The sequence below is a fragment of the Bufo bufo genome, chromosome 5, assembly GCF_905171765.1.
Source record: "Bufo bufo chromosome 5, aBufBuf1.1, whole genome shotgun sequence".
NCBI lineage: Eukaryota > Metazoa > Chordata > Amphibia > Anura > Bufonidae > Bufo > Bufo bufo.
This window is the reverse complement of record NC_053393.1, coordinates 185,672,314-185,686,223: the sequence shown is the minus strand read 5'-3', so window position 1 is coordinate 185,686,223 and position 13,910 is coordinate 185,672,314. Positions and strand designations below refer to the sequence as shown.

General features: G+C 43.9%; 1 protein-coding gene across 1 annotated transcript in view; it reads left to right on the top strand.

Annotated features, from left to right (window-relative positions):
* Positions 1-2,406: 2,406 nt before the first annotated feature.
* The window catches only part of DSEL (dermatan sulfate epimerase like), a 53,368-nt gene continuing 41,864 nt past the window's right edge, over positions 2,407-13,910 (top strand). The window contains exon 1 of the mRNA XM_040432925.1: positions 2,407-2,989. The gene's annotated coding sequence lies outside the window, so the exon portion shown is untranslated. The remainder of the gene's footprint in view (positions 2,990-13,910) is intronic.

Genomic DNA, 13,910 nt, shown 5'->3' with positions numbered 1-13,910 from the left:
CCTATGGTATCACTGTCCATGTTGTGGGACAATTTGTGCAGTTCTTGTAAGTATTTGGTGGCTGCAATAATGACCTGAAGGTTTTTCAGGTTCGCCTGCCATTAAAGTTAATGGGGCCCGCCGCGAACTTGCGGTTTGCGAACATTTGATCGCGTTCGCACGATTTGCGAATCGTCCCAGCCGATGTTCGTACATCACTAGTGCGTGGTTTGATGCTCGGGTTTTCCCATTGACTTCCATTGTGCTCGCATCCCAAAGTGTTCTACTCGAGCACCCGAGCACTTTGGTGCTCGATCATCACTAGGCTAGTGTGAAAAACGGAAGTCATATGGATGCAATACGTTTTTCATGGATGGCTGATAGGAGATGTAGATTGTTTTTCTTCAGTTTCTGGATACAATCTGGATACTGAAATACTGAACGCAATCGCAGAAAGAACTGATTAAACTTGCTTAATCAGTTTTTTTCTGAACAGATTCTGACACAATCCATATCGCTTCTGTGAAATAGACCTAAGGGTACCTTTACACACGGCAGATTTTGCTGCAGAAAATCTCTGCAAAAATCGCTACAAAAAATGCACCAAAATGATACGCAACTGACAATACTAGCTAATTCCTCAGGCCGATGTTAAAAGCTGAGAATATTGCCAACATCTTCCAGTCAGGAACATATCGGAGCCCCTCATGCACCACGTCATGGTGTCTCAGCACGCATGGGGTCCTACCACTAAAGCGCCTGTGGTGTGTGAACAGGGTCTGAACAATGCTAGAAATTATCTCACAGTCAGGCTCTCACATGCCTCCATAGTGGTATCACCAATGCACTGTGAGGTAGGATAAAGCTGTGAGCCGCACCCACAACAGACCATGTGACACAGAAGCTACCAGGTGCAAAAGAATGTTACCAACAATATAAACTGGCACATTCCATATACATAAAGACAAAAACTCACTGAAAAAAGTGGCCTAAACGGGTGAAAATGCTCCAAACCCAGACACTGTAGCGTGTCTATAACGGGGGAGCAATTCCTCCGCATGTGGTCCGCAGATAACGGCAATCCCCAGCAAAAAAATGTGTACAATGGAGGATGCCGGAGGTGGACCGCATGCACCACAAGGACATCTTACACAAAATTATACATTGTGCAGATGAAAAAATATCGGAAAAGTGCGAGGGCGATAGACAATATAATATTATTATTATTATTATTATTATGTTATTATTATATTTTCTTGTAAAATTATTTTTATTGAATTTTTTTCATTTTAAACAAAACATACTTTCTATGTTGAAGTAGTAAAACAAAAAGGAGGTATAAAAGATAAAAAAAAATTCTTATTATCAAGTATACAGTATATGTAGTATTATATATTTTCTATCGCCCTCGCACCTTTCTTATGAATTATACTAGTCTATTTGTTTTATTTTATTTTATTTATTTATTTTATCCTTTTGCACTGTTATATGTCATACTATATATCTTTTAGACATGAAAAAGGAGTACTCCTACTCCGAAACGCGTTGTCACCTAATCAAAGATGTCATTCACGGTTGTGGTTTTGCGCCAAGAGGTATCATATTGTGTACGACCTCAGTACACAGCTTCTTACAGTATTCATCTGAATGGGGTTGTTATGACGAGAAGGACATGGATTTCAGTACGCCCCCTTCACATGAATGGAACAGATTTTCACTCGCAGAAATTTTCTACAGCAAATGTGAATATGCTCTAAGGGCTCATGCACACAACCGTATATTATTATATTTTTTGCGGGTCGGATGCGGACCCATTCACGTCCGCATCCGTATGTCCATTGCGCGGCCCCGCAAAAAGATAGAATATGTACTATTCTTTTCTGCTTTATGGACAAGCATAGGACAGTTCTATAGAGGCCAGGAATTTCCGTTCCACAAATTGCGAACGCACACGGCCAGTATCCGTGTTTTGCGGATCCACAAAAAGCCTACCGTCTTGTGCATGAGCCCTAACACTGCAACCCTGGTGGAGCTTGTTATTCTCAACTGTTTGATTCCTTCCCATTCATCCCTGTGAAACAAGAATAAAAAAATCGGAATAAGGACAAACTGCGTCCCAGACATTGCTCAAATTAATAGGAACTTTTTTTTTTCTCTAATAGTGAAAAACCTGCCCTATTAGGCTACGGCCACGCGGACCGGTTTACTGGAAGCCAAAATCAGGAGCAGATCATAAAAGGAGAGAAAGTATGAAGGACAGACACAACTTCTCTTTCTTTTCTTTTTTTTTATGCTCTTCTGGTTTTCACTTCCAAAACTACATCAGGAAACCTGACCGTGTGGCCGTACCCTTCATTACGTCTTAATCCCATGAATTCACTGACATCCAGCAGAGTCATAATAGTCAGTTTATTCACCGGTCAAGTAATAGCCTGCTGCTTTCTTCATGTCTGTCTACAAGAGTCTGATGCCTGCAGAAAACCTCTGCCTTCCCTATAAAGAGCAGCACTAGGATCCAGGGGACATCAGGCAGTAAGTGAGATGTCTGCTCAGCTCCACCCTCAGCCCCATCACATTGGAGCGTTCACCCTTTGCTGCACTCCATCCATGCATTTCCCTTCTTTTTGGAATCTGGACACACTGCTAGGTGTGTGTGTTCCCTGCTGAATGTTGATCTCCTGGGCTGAGGTCTCATTGCTGGTGGACCCTGCTGCATAGAGATGCCAGGATCCTTAGCTGTGCTGGGGAGGAATGTACACAGTCTGCTGCAGCAGTCATACAAGAAAGCCTCCCTCTGCAAACTGGAAATCGAATTCTTACTTCCTCCCCAGACTTTGGCAGCAGACTCTTATCCCTTCCCTGCCTGCAGCGACCACGTATGAACAATGCGTGATCCCAGCCCAGAGCTGAAGTTTCATTGCTGACTCCTAATAATCAGAATTCACCATCTCCATCCCATCAGCAGAAGCTCCGACGCATTATTCCCCGTGCAATGCCCTGCCTTGGAATGGTGAGTATCTTCTGGATCCGCTACTACTTCTTTGGGGTTGATTATTTCTAAAGAATTCGGTTTAATTTTGTGCGTTGCTAGAAATGAATTCAGGTTAGACTCCATCTAGTGGATGATGGGTTTTCATGATGGGATTTTTGATATCCGGATAGTGTTTACTATTAAAAATGAGAGCGATCAAGGTGGCTGAAAGTTGACATAGATTGATCCTGCACATGGACATTTAAAGGGGAAGCAGAATGTTTGCACTATAAGGTGTGTCTGTAAGGGTGGATTCACACGCGGCAGAAATGAGTGCGACTCTCACTTTTTCATCCGAACAGGTTTGCAGATATTCCTATGCTTTCCATCAAAACAACTCCGTTCAGATGAATGGAACAAATCTCTTTCTCCAACAGATCTCATGTGAACGTAGCCTAATAAGTATGTAATGTAGCGGTGTGTCGTGTCATTGGAAAACTTGACTGCTAGAGATTTTTCGACATAAAATAAAACTTGACTGCTAGAGACTTTTGGACATTAGGATAGACTAATCCATGTGATTCACGTCTGCTTCTTCATGGATGTTTTATCAGTCCTGCGTATGCTGCACAAGGTCTTGGCATCAGTAGTAGTGATGATCGAGCATGCTCGGCCAAACACCTGTTCAGTTCGAGTCTCCGCCCCGCACGTTTCTTGGCTGCTACGCAGCCAATAAACGTCCAGGTAATTACTGCCCTTACTGTAATGCCGTAGCCATGTTGGCTGCTGGCATTACAGTGATTGGCTGGCCGGAACGTGTCATCGGGTGCTATATGGCACCCGATGACGCATGTTCGGCTCATTCTAAGCCTCATGCACACGTCCGTGGAACACCGACCTGGATTTCTTCTGAGTGCAGGAGCGCATGGCGTCATTGGTTGCTATGATGCTGTGCGCTTCCTGCCGGCGCTGGTATAGTCAGGGAGAGATGTGCTGAGGAAGGGACAGACAGTGTAGGGAGTATCGTTTTTTAGCACAAACTGCGCAAAATAGCTAAAACTTTACAGACCCAAAAGTCCTTCTAAGGACTATTTTGTGTAGCTGCAATATCTATTTTTAGCGCATCCTGCACTAAATAGCGTACAATAGTTAGGCCGCTGCAGACAGCGACATTAGCTGCGCCACATGTCCAGTGTAACTTGTGCGCATCCAACAAATATCTGTTACATACAGTGTAGTTTTTTCTGTAGACGCTGCGGACAGTGACATTACCGGTGGTACCTCTCCTGTATAACGTTTCCTCATCCCAAATACCTGTGACATTCCCTGTAATTTTTCATTAGCCGTTGGTGACAGCATTGACATTATCTGCGGGATATCTCCTGTGTGACGTTTCCACATCCCAAATAGCTTTGTTTGCACATACACTTCCAAATCCTATGCTACTGTACGTGTGACAGACTTTCATGCATATATAACATTTAATATGAAGAAGGAGAGCAGTAAGGGACGGGGCAGTGGCCGCGATGCTGATGGTGCACGCAGAGGCCGTGGTCCTTGCCCTTGGCGCGGTGAAACTGTGCCTGCTGCTAGAGCAAGAGAAAGCAATCATGCAACATGCAGCATGCTCTGCTGTTCTTCTAACTCCTATACAAGTGAATGGAGAATAATGGGAGTTGTAGTTTCAGAACAGCTGGAGTGCTACTGCTGATGGTTGCTGATCCCTGCCTTAGGTTGACCGTGCTGTCAGAAATTAACTGAATTAAAGCAGGGACCAAGGGAGGATTTCGGAATTGGGGTTGCCCAAGATTAAAAAAAAACTGGTCAAAGCAGGCTGCATGATAAAATAGTCAATACTCACCTGTTAGATTCCGTGCCGCTGCTCTCTACAACCCGCCAATCTTTGTTTACTTGGCTGCAGTGATGATGTGGCCACCAACGCAAGTGACCGTGGCAGACAATCACTAGCGTCATCAGTCTCCAGTTGGGAGCACTGATTGCTGCAGTGTTCGTGTGCGTAGACGGGTAAATCATTGCTGCAGCCAAGTGAACGAAGATTGACAGGAAGTTTCAGAGCAGCAACCACATAAAGTGAGTGTGTCTGACTCTGCAGTTAAAGGGGTTGTGTGAGTTAAATAAAAACTTTGGCAACCCCTGTACATGTGGTAAAATAACTGAATCAATGCTCACTCCTTTTCTCCCCTACTTCTTGCTCCTGTCCTCCCCCCCTGCTGTTTGTTTTGTAGGTTGCCACGGTGACGTTCACTCAAGTCACCACTGCAGCCCATCAGTGGCCTCAGCAGCAGGGCTAGGACAAGGTCCACCACCAACAGAGGCTGAGCTGCCCAAGTGCGCCCCCCCGCCCCGCCATTTAGATATGTATGTTTGTTATTAATCAGATATCCACCCCAACCCCCCCACCCCCCCCCCCCCCCCCCCCCCCCCGGGGCGTTACTTGTAATTTTAACCCATCAGACCTCAGATCAGACAGAAAAGAATATTATCTTTATTTAAGAACTATCTAACTTCACTTCAGGGCAGACTCTCACGCTCTATCCCTGCTGGGGCCTGGGCTGGGTCCGGGTCGTGACACAGTGCTGTGCTGCTGCGCGCGCTGCTCCTGGTCTCCAGAGGGCGCACATGTGACCTGACTGCGTACAGCGCGTCAGGTCAAAGTGCTCGCTGTACGCAGCCAGTCAGGCAAGCGACTGAGCAGAGACCAGAGCAGCGGAGCGCCCGAGCCAGAAGGCGGAGCTGGGAGGGAGCACGTAAGTCAGTGCCAAGTGCTGACTACTCCCTCCGTCCTCCAGCGCGGCCGGCAGCCCGGCAGGCGCGGCAGCAGCAACGTGGTCAGTGGCCTGCCTGCTGCCCAGAGGCTGGAGCCTCCCCAGCCTCTGTGTCAGCCCGGCCCTGCTCAGCAGTGATGTCTTGTGTATTGCAGAGGCCAAGGATTAGCTGCACGGTGACACGTGTGCATGATACATCACTGCAGCCAAGAAGATGACATCAACTTCAGGGAGGACTGGAGCTCGGCAGTGGAAGCGGCAGGGGGGAAAGGAGTATTGTTGCTTTTATGTTATCACATATATAAGGGCTATACCACTTTAAAGAGATCCTCCGGTTCAACTAAAGAATTCACATTAACTGGGGAATGAATAGAACACTTGCATGATGCCCTCCTTTTCATCTTTTTAGCTGCAGATCCATCAATTCATGGCTCCTCATCTGCCATCCAAGATGGCCGCACCACTTCTCAGACCATCTGATGCATGCTGTGCCTTGGATTGGAAAGCAGTGCTCATGTGAACAGGATAATAATAAGGAAAAAGGCGGTAATTTGCACACACTTCTGCTATTTAATATATATATATATATATATATATAAAACAAAAACAATACATTAAAAAACTATCCCTACATTTGATATACATAAATATAAAAAGAAAAAAAAGAAGAAAATTCATATCGTCCATTTCATGAACAAGTTCCCTTTTAATGCGGAGCTCACACATATATTAAAACCGCGGTTTCCTTATTTATTTCTTCACTCTGGGCGTGTGGTTGATAATGTTAGTTGTTATTTAGTTACATTCACTCAATTACGCAGTTCTCTTGATTAGTTCTAAACTTACAAGGCGTCCTCACGATCTGCTCTATTGTTTCAATGTGCAGTACCAGTTCTAATTAGCTCATTTCATATGCACATGTATTAGTGGGACATTATGGTTAGTCCACAACTGATTTCCACAGCCTTTGCTGTATATATTACTCACGATCGTGTTGCAGTCCATGGAAAAGCAGCATATGGGGATTTTTAGAAATGTATTATTTAAAGGGGCTCCCTCCGGACAGGCTACCAGCACCCGATAGGCAGGACACCCGCCGTCCAGCTGCCCAAGAAGGTGGCGGCAACAGCAGTGCCGCGGCCCCCCAGCGTTCCCCAGGCCACGCAACATCACGTTCATTGTTAAAATTACTGTTTTTAAGGGTCCATTCACACGTCAGTATTTTTACCTTTCCAGATAAACGTTCCTTTTTTTTTTTTTTTGCGGATCCGTTTTTCAGTACAATCTTCCCTTTTTTTTTTACTAAAGTGCTTCCATATCCGTTCCATGTTTCCGTTATTCAGTTTTTTTTTTTCCATCCATTTTCCTGTCAACGGATCCGCAAAATCGGATGACATTCAGATGGTTTTGTGCATGTCATCCGCATTTATAAAGATCCATTGATTGAATGGACACCGGACCCGAAAAACGAACAGAAAGTAGGACAAGCTTAATTTTTTTTCAGGATCCGCATACTCGAAAATAGGAAAACGGAACGGATTCCGTGATTCGGACAGCACTATGATTGATGTCCGCATTTTTGCAGAGGCAATTGAAATGAATGGGTCCGAAAAAACGTTCCGATTTAAATCGGAACGGAAACTGAGTGTTATAACGGACGTGTGAATGGACCCTAATGGGTGTTAAAAACTGATGCAAAACGACCATTAAAAATGGGCAGGTGGCCAGAAAATGGATGCAAAATCGGTTGAAAAAATGGTAATGAAAATGAAATAAGCCTTAGAAGTGCTTTGGGCTACAGGTGCACCAGATAGTCGTCTGAGAAGCAGTGATCTTGGATGGGAGAGTTGGAAGGTCTACTATTAAAAAGATGAAAAGGAGATCACCAGGTAGGTGTTCTGTTCATTCCCCCTTGAAGTGAGCTTTATGTCAGTATTGGTGGTATCAGCAATTGGACCCCCCGGTGTTCATTATAGCCACCATATTTTTCATGTATTTATGCCTAAATGCATTCCTAGCTCTGGTGTTTAGTAAAGTAGCCCTTCTGTTTCCACACAACATTCTTCAGATAACAAGAAGTATAAACAATGTGAACCGTTCCAGCCGCTGCTCCATCCAGTCTGTTGGTATGGACGCTCATTAGGGAATGTTTCATTTATTTTTGTTCCAAATTCAATATTACACAAATAAAAATGATATGTTTTAACCCCTTCCTTCCTTCCTTTTTTACACCTTGCCTTTGTGGAGCCATAACCTGTTTATTTTTTTTGTTGTACTTTCTAATGGCACCGTTTTACATTGCATACAATGTTGTGGGAAGCTGGAAAAAAAATCCAAATGTGTTAGGGTAAAAAAAAAAAAAATGTAATTTTTATTTTTACAGCCTTCCCTATCCAGTAAAACTGGCCTGTTACCCTCACTTTATAGGTCAGTAAGATTACCAAAATACCACATTTGTAGAGGTTTTCTTGTGTTTGATGAAATGTAACACCGTATTCTGTGCCCCGTACCTTTTACTTATTTATGTCTACACAGGTATGTGAGGGCTCATTTTTTGCAGGAGGATCTGTAGTTGTTATTGGCCCCATTTTGGGGTGTGTGGCGAATCAGGCATTTTTTTTTTCTCCGTTACTTCATTCACCTTAAAAGAAAAACACATTAATATTTTAATAGATTGGGCATTTAGGGATGTGATGATTCTCTTGATAATTTCAATTGTTATATATTTTTTTTTTTTTTAATATTTTTAAAAACTTCAATATTTTTTTTTTATAAAGTTCCTTTGGGAAACTTGAAGATGATTGCTGAATAACCATTGCAGTCTGTGGAAGATTGTCTATGTTTGTACAGGCTCCATAGGAACATTGCGATGGCAGGCCTGAGGCTGCGATAGCAACTGAATGACTCCCTCATTCTCACTGCAGGGTAGCTGTTCGGGCCTCGGGAGAGCAGTGCTCCCAGGAAAAGCCCTCTCAGATGCTGTGACCATGGCATCTAAGGGGTTGAAACTTTCTGATTGGCAATTGCCTCTGAGTTACTAGTGTGTAAAACTGCAGAAACCACCCCAGCTATGAGGTCCACTCAGCTCCTGAATGGGCGCCATCTTTAAAGACTCGACATTTGCTGTACAGAAGATGTCTGTAAGGGGTTAAGTTACAATATTGGCTTTAAAGTCTATCATGTCTGTGCTAAATAAGGACTCTTTCACACGGGCGTGTGTGCCCTGTTGCCGCATTGTGGACCGCATTTGCGGATCCGCAATACACGGGTGCCGTTCCATGGGCATTCCGCATCACAGATGCGGACACATTCACTTCAATGGGTCCGCAAATCCGGAGATGCGGAATGGTGCGGAAAGGAACCCTACGGAAGCACTATGGAGTGCTTTCATGGGGTTTCGTCCCGTACTTCCATTCCGCAAAAAGATAGAACATGTCCTATCTTTTTGCGGAACGGCCGGATCGCGGACCCATTCAAGTGAATGGGTCCGCGATCTGCTGCGGCTGCCCCACGGACTGTGCTCGTGCATTGCGGCCCGCATTTTGCGGGCCACAGCACGACCATGGGGCGCACACACCCGTGTGAAAGAGGCCTAATGCTGTTGTTCAGCTGCATTATCAGAGCAGAACAATTAAAATAACTCAAATACTGGCCCCTTGCATCCGAGCTCCTGATGAACCCCATTGGCTGTCAGGTTTCTATCAGGCATTCTGCTAGGCATGCTTCGCTATTTTCTCAGGATTTTTTTATGGAATATTAATTAAAATGTGAATGACGTCTTATTTAGGGCTCATGCACATGAACATATTTTCTTTCCGCTTCCGTTCAGCTTTTTTTGCGGACCGTATGCGGAACCATTCACTTCAATGGAGCAGTAGAAAATACAGAAGTTACTCTGTGTGCATTCCATTTCCGTTTGTCCGCATGGCCGTTCTGCAAAAAAGTAGTGCATGTCCTATTATTGTCCACAAATCACGGTCCGGGGCCCCATTCAAGTCAATGGGTCCACAAAAAATACGGAACACATCCGTATTTCATCTGTATTTTGTGGATCCATACTGTAGAAATGCTATGCCCAGCCCATATTGCTCATGTTTTTGGTTATTTAAGAAGTTACGCAAAAAACAGATCAAATACGGAAACCATACGGATCTGTTTTGTGGAATAACAGAACAGAAGAGGACTTAAGTTAGAGGGAAAAAAAACCTCAGATACAGATAAACAGATCCGTGAAAAACGGACCGCAAAACAACAATGGTCGTATGCATGAGCCCTTAGGCCTCTTTCACATTACCGTTTTTTTTCCATTTTTTGCATTCCGTATACGGAACCTTTCACTACAATGGTTCCTCAAAAAAAAGGGAATGTACAGTACTCCGTATGCATTCCATTTCCGTTTTTCCGTTCCGTTGAAAGATAGAACATGTCCTATTATTGCCCGCAAATCACGTTCCGTGGCTCCATTCAAGACAATGGGTCCGCAAAAAAAGGAACACATACGGAAATGCATCCGTATGTCTTCCGTATCCATTCCATTTTTGCGGAACCATCTATTGAAAATGTTATGCCCAGCCCAATTTTTTCTATGTATTTACTGTACACTGTATATGCCATACGGAACAGAAAAACGAAACGGAAACGCAACGGAAACAAAAAAACTGAACAACGGATCCGTGAAAAACGGACCACAAAACACTGAAATAGCCATACAGTAGTGTCAAAGAGGCCTTAAGGGAAGCTTTTTATCCTGACGCTAAAAATGCAAACGGCACTAAAGCTCAGAAGTGATAATTCAGTGAACTTGGTTGTGAGTATACTGTATTCACGGGTTCTGTGATCTCCAAGCCTTCTCTTATCCCCCCTTACTAATGATTGATGGCTGCCAAGGTGTACAGGAATATAGATCAGTAGCTAAAAAAGAATATTGTAGCGGCTCTCCCGTTTTTGGTTTCTGGATATAGGTGCACTGCCATCAGCCTGCCCCACAGTCTGCAAGAGTAAAATTACCGTATATTTCAAAGGTATTAACAGGCACTCGATCATCAGAAATTGTACCGAAAAAAGATATTTATTATATCACAATATAAATAGGTCAATATAGATAAAATTATCCCAACATTATAGTATTGAATTAAAAGCAATAGGAAAAATAATAAAACTAGTAATAAAAAATGCACAAAGATCAGTTGTGTATTCCTGTCTAGCTCAGCATGGAGCAGCAGGCTGCTGATGGCACATGAACCTATAACTGAGGGAGACAGGAACACATCCTGATCAATATATAATGTAATAGAATTCAAAGGGATCCTTTCCTTATGATGTGCTGAACTAGACAGGAACACACAACTGATCTTTGTGCATTTTTTTCTTTTTTTTTTCTTTTATTATTTTTGCTATTTGTTTTTAATTCGATACTATAATGTTGGGCTAATTTTATCTATATTGACCTATTTATTTATATTGTGTTATAATAAATATCTTTTTCCGCTACAATTCCTGATGATTGAGTGCCTGTTAATACCTTTTGAAATAGATCAGTAGTAGAGATGAGCGAACTTCTGTTTTAAGTTCGGCGTCTAAAGTTCGGCTTCCGGTTAACGGAGGATCCCGATATGGATTCCGAATTCCATTGTGGTCCGTGGTAGCGGAATCAATAATGGCCATTATTGATTCCGCTACCACGGACCACAACGGAATTCGGAATCCATATCGGGATCCTCCGCTAACCGGAAGCCGAACTTTAGACGCCGAACTTAAAACAGAAGTTCGCTCATCTCTAATCAGTAGCTGTCAATCATTGGTGGAGAGAGGCTCCAGGGTCCGGAATAGAACCAAGTCACAGCTATGGGTCCACTCTATTTTTTTCTTCTAAGCTATTATCTGTACAGCACAATTATTATATGTAATAGCTGGTCTGTTCTGATATTATAATTTCTTGTGCATCTAATAAGGAAGTGTATTTTCATTACTTTCAGATCAGTAGCTAGGCAGGTCCAGCTGATTTGATGGAATATTGCTCTCCTTTGCTAAACATTTTCCTTTTAAAGGGGTTGTCCCACGAAAAATATTATACAGTTTTCAAACTAGCACCTGAATTGGAATTTTTTGTAATAGAAAATTTAACATAGCCACTGAGTTATTTAATAAAAATGTATCTGTATAGCGCCTCCTGCTGTTTTTATTTTTTTCTTTAATTTTTCTTATTTCTTTGTCCTGCTCACTGAGATGGCCGCACATGCTCAGTTTCATCCTTCCACTGCCTCCTGAGCTGTGATAGGTAGAGCATGGACACGCCCCCTTAGCTGCAGCAGAAAAGACACTCCCCCTGAGCTGCCAGCCTGATATAAATCTAGCAGATCAATGAATGTGGAGATCTCTGGATCCATGTGAGGTACAGGGCTGGTTCTAGCTTTGTTAGGGTGGGTTCACACTAGCGTTAGGCATTCCGTTATGGCTTTCAGTTATAACATATAATGGAATGCCCAGACAGAATGCAAAAGGAAGCCTTTAAAAGGCATTCTGTTTGCTTTCCGTCATAATAGAAGTCGATGGGAAAGCATAACAGATCCGTTTGGGTCCCGTCATGCAAGACGGAAAACAAAGTCCTGTCAACAGGACTTTGTTTTCTGTCTTACATAACGGGACCCAGACGGATCCGTTTTGATTTCCATAGACTTCTATTAGGACAGAAAGCAAACAGAATGCCTTTTAAAGGCTTCCATTTTGCATTCCGTCATAATACAAGTCTATGGGCAGAAGAACTGATCCATCCTTCCGTCTTATGGATTGAAAGCCATAATGAAATACCTAACGCTAGTGTGAACCCACTCTTAGAAAGATATTGTCATGTACTATATGATCTGATGGAATAACCCCTTTAATAGAAAGACAACAAGACATTTTTTTGGAGAGGGTGTGACTTGTAATATTAGATTATGTCTATTGTGATGGAATAAGAAGTGTAAACTTAAAGGGGTTTGCCAAGTTTTTAAGTTATCCCCTATCCACTGGGACCCACTCCGATAACGAGAACAGGGGTCCTGTTCAGGTTGTGGATGCGCCCTGCCTCTCCATTCATTCTCAATGGAGCACCGGAGGTAGTCGAGTACAGCGGTGCCACTCGGCTGTCACCGGTGCTTCCATAGAGAATGAAACAGAAGGGCGCTTAGGGATAATTTAAAAACTTGTCGCAACCCCTTTGAAGCCCCACCTACATTTTAGGCTATCGTTGTAGGAACCTGATTTTTTTTGGGGGGACCGACCACAAATCTATGTGTGGGAAGCTTTTGACTTTCCTCTGACATATGACTAGTGGCGGATTACAATAGGGATGTTCGGGTCGGTAGCCCTGGGCCCAGCACCGCTGGGGGGCCCAACGCCGACCCGAAGGCCCACATACTGCGGCGGGGCATAGGAGCGCATAGCTCCCTGTCCCGTCGCCGATCACCGCCATAGGCTTCAGGCCTAGTAGGCCTGAGGCCTATGCGGTAGTGAAATCCCGGCGCAGGCTTGCGTGATGACATCATCGCACGCCTGTGCCGGGACGCAGCACTTTGATGTGTGCACGCCTGCCTCATCCCGCCTTCCTCTGCGAGCAAGTGCATGACATAGGTGAGTATTTAGCTTTTAATTTTTTTTTTTTTCATTTTTTTTTATTTTTTATTTCATGTGCCTACTTTGGGGGACATGTGGGGAGGGACACACAGGAGGACATATTAGGGAAGAGACATCGAGTACATTGGAGGGGGAATGTGGGGGCTGTGTGGGGCCAAATTATTATGGGAGGGACTACTATGTGGGGGCAAATTACTATGTGGGGGCAGTGTGGGGGAAACTATTGTGTGGGGGCAGTATGGGGGAAATTGCTGTGTGGGGTAATTGCTATGTGGGGACAGTGTGGGGAAATTGCTATGTGGGGTAATTGCTATGTGGGGACAGTGTGGGGTAATTGCTATGTGGGGACAGTGTGGGGTAATTGCTATGTGGGGACAGTGTGGGGTAATTGCTATGTGTGGACAGTGTGGGGAAATTGCTATGTGGGGGCAAATTACTGTGTGGGGGCAAATTACTATGAGGGATTACTATGTGGGGGCAGTGTGGTGGAAATTACTATATAGGGGTGTTGCTATTGGGGAGGCACTGTAGGGGCAATTCTATTTTTTTGTGGGACCCTA